Source organism: Sciurus vulgaris (assembly GCF_902686455.1).
Source record: "Sciurus vulgaris genome assembly, chromosome: 7".
Taxonomy (NCBI): Eukaryota; Metazoa; Chordata; class Mammalia; order Rodentia; family Sciuridae; genus Sciurus; species Sciurus vulgaris.
The window spans coordinates 69,473,532-69,477,008 of record NC_136467.1 but is presented as its reverse complement, the minus strand read 5'-3'; the positions used below and the strand labels follow the sequence as shown (position 1 = coordinate 69,477,008).

Genomic DNA, 3,477 nt, shown 5'->3' with positions numbered 1-3,477 from the left:
TCCATACTATTTTCTATAGTGGTTGTACTAATTTACAATTCCACCAAGAGTTTAAAAGTGTTCCTTTTTCTCCACATCTTTTCCAGCATTTATTGTTATTTTTATTCTTGGTGACTGCCATTATGGCTGGTGTGAGATGTAATCAGAGTGTTTTTTTTTTTTTTTTTTGAGTTTTAAAATGAGTTTTTTAAAGAATGTTCTTAAGAAGGCAACAATTTGTGATTTGTCATTAAAAATATAGTTATGTTTCTTCATCCTGCATAGTAAAGGTGATGCAAGAAAATATAGTTATATTTTTGCTGGAACTCTCTGATAGTTGAGTACAGTGTAGTCATTTATGCAATGCTAGAATAAATTTTACAAAGTCTCTTCTTTGCTTCTCTTCAAAAACTGATGAATAATAACAGAGGATGGTCTGAAAAAGTCACTTTTTTTCTATTCATTCTGTAGTATTGGAGCCAGTATTTTTACCATCACAGGCTACAATTTAATGAGATCTGTCACCTCTCTGGACTCAACATCATTCAATACAAAAGTCCACACATTATTGCAGAATCTATATGTATTTAAAGAACCCATGAAATTGACTCTGTTCCTGACCCTCTGAGTCAATGCTGAATTTGTAGCCTTATCAAGTAGAACTTGAAGGGAAAGTTGGGAGGTGATCTGTTGAGATTGTATGAGCTCATCTAGGCTTTCCTGAAGACTGTTTCCCAAAGCAGGATTTCAGTATAACTGATATGCCATGACTTAGGAGGAAGAAACTGATTTTTCTTCAGGTTTGCATTGATGTCTGAATTTCTACTACATGTCAGGTGTAAGATCCCTGTCCTCACAGCACTTGTAGTCCTGCTGACCAACTCTTCAGAAGCCACAGAAACTGCATAGCTGGGCCAACAATCTGGAAGTTTTTGTGGAAGCTCAGTGTGTTTTTCATTCACATTTTCCTAATTGTTAATGAGGTTGAACATATCTTTATATATTTGTTATTCATTTGTATTTCTTCTTTGAAAAGTGTTGGTTTAGTTCATTTGCCTATTTATTGATTTATTGGCCTTTAGGTATTAAGTTTTTGAGTTCTTTAAAAATATTCTGGGTATTAATCCTATCAGAAGAGTAGCAAGCAAAGATTTTCTCCCATTCTGTAGGTTTTTTCCTAATTGTTTTTTTCACTGAGCAAAAATATTTTTATATGAACCCATTGCATTTATTAACACTTAGCATAATTTCCTAAGCTTTAGATATCCTATTTAGAAAAGTCATTGTGTGTGCCTATATGTTTGAGTGTTGAGTCAATATCTTCTTCTAGGAGATGCATATTTTTTGGTCTAATTCTTAGGTCTTAATCCATTTTGAGTTGATTTTTGTGTGAGGTGAGAGGTAAGGATCTAGTATCATTCTTCTATATATGGACAACTGGTTTTCCAGCACCATTTGTTGAAAAGACATTTTCTCCAATATGTTTTTGGCACCTTTGTCAAGGATCACATAACTGTAAATACATGGGTTTGACTGTGTCTTCTATTCGGTACCATTGGTCTGTGTGTCTGTTTTTATGTCAGTACTGTGCAGTTTGTAATGGTTCGTTTGAATTGTCAACTTGATTGGATTAAGAGATGCTGATGATTAAGAGACTTCTGGGTGTGTCAATGAGAGTATGTCTAGGAATGACTGCAATGTGGGATAGTGAACTGAAATGGAGACCTTCCCTAAGTGTGGGCAGCACTGCCCAATAGAGGATGGTGGCTTGGATGGAATAAAAGTTGGAAGCACAAGGATGCAGATACAGATGCATGCTCAACTCTTCTTGAATGGGTTCTTGATTACAGTTTCAACTGTCTGAGAATATTGGACTCTTGCTTCTTCACTCTTCCAAAGCAGAATCTGCCAGTGATTCTCCAGGTAGTTCCCAGAAGCCTTGGTCGCGGACTATGGTAGCACTGTTGATTCTTCTTGTTCTGGAGATTTGGCCTCATGGACTGTGCAGCTACTGCTTCTTCCAGCTCTCTAACCTGCAGATGGCCATTGTGGACTCTCAAATCTTTACACATGTCTTATGCGGGCAAGGAAAAAGGTTCCTGTCACAAGGATAGGCTGATTGTAAATTAATCACTAGGAAACATATTTAATAGAAAAAAACCAAAGGAGACAATTATCTCTTTTGAATCGGGGCATGAATGATTGAGCCATGCTAATCTGGCTCTAACAAGAAATGAGCCCTCGCGTGGTTTATTTATAGCGATACCGATTAAAGGGGGACTGGTAGGTGCTTCTTCCTTGAGAAACAGGATGGAATGGAGTTAAGGAAGCCATTTGGCTGTAGTGGGTCATGTGACACATCCAAGACACACAAATTCGGATGGTGAGCCACTCTACATGAAAGGCACATACTTCAGTTTATCTGAAACAATCTCTCATGACTGCCAGTTCCTGAAAGCCAGGTTTCCATGTCTGATGGCTCCACCAAGCCTGATATTGTGAGTCATAGACAGCTCCCCACAATGGACTATCAAGCTTCTGGTCATGTAAGCCAATCTAATAAATCCCCTTTTTATAATCATACTTTCTGTTGGTTCCATTCCTCTAGAGAACCCTAACTAAAACACAGTTCTTATTAATAAATCTCTGTAATATAATTTGAAATCTGATATTGTGGTTATCTCCAGCATTCTTTTTTGGCTTAGGATTGTCTTAATGGTTTTGGGTCTTTTATTCTTCCAAATGAATTTTAGGACTATTTTCTCTGGTTCTGTGAAAAATGTCATAGGTATCTTGATGAAGATTGCTTTGTATTTTTTTTTTTTTTTTTTTGGTAATATGAGCATCTTAAAAGTATTACTTCTGTCCATCCATGAACACAGGAGATCTTTCCATCTTCTGAGGTCTTCTTCATTTGTTTTCTTTAATTTTCTATAGTTTAGTTTGTAGAGGTCTTTCATCTTCTTAGTTAGATTACTTACAGTATTATTTTTAGACTATCGCGAATGGAATTATTTTCCTGATTTCTTTCTCAGCAGATCCATTGTTTATATGTAGGAAAACTGTTGATTTTTTATGTTAATTTTTAAACCTGCTACTTCACTGAATTTGTTTTTTTTAGCTATAGTAGTCTTTTAGTGGAGATTTTTGGATCTTCTAAATATAGTATCATATCATCTGTAAAACTTCTTTCTCTTGCATAATTGCTCTGGCTAGAATTTCTAGCACTATATTTATTAGAAGTGGAGAGAGTGAACATCATTTTCTTCTTCCAGATTTTAAAGAAAATGCTTCTGTTTCTTCCCCATTTATTATTAGATTGACTTTGGGGTTTTCATATATAGCCTTTGTAATGCTGAGGTAAGTTCCTTTGGTCCCCAGTTTCTTCCATGTTTTTATCATGAATGGGTCCTGAATTTTGCCCAAGATCTTCTTTGAATCCGTAGAGATCATTTAATGATTTTTTTCTGTAATTCTATTTTTGTGATGAATTACATT

General features: G+C 35.6%; 1 pseudogene across 1 annotated transcript; it reads right to left on the bottom strand.

Annotated features, from left to right (window-relative positions):
- Positions 1 to 313: 313 nt before the first annotated feature.
- On the bottom strand, positions 314 to 747 carry LOC306665158 (transcription initiation factor IIA subunit 2-like; annotated as a pseudogene). Its single transcript has one exon. The product of its transcript is annotated as a transcription initiation factor IIA subunit 2-like (transcript).
- Between the last annotated feature and the right edge of the window lie 2,730 nt (positions 748 to 3,477).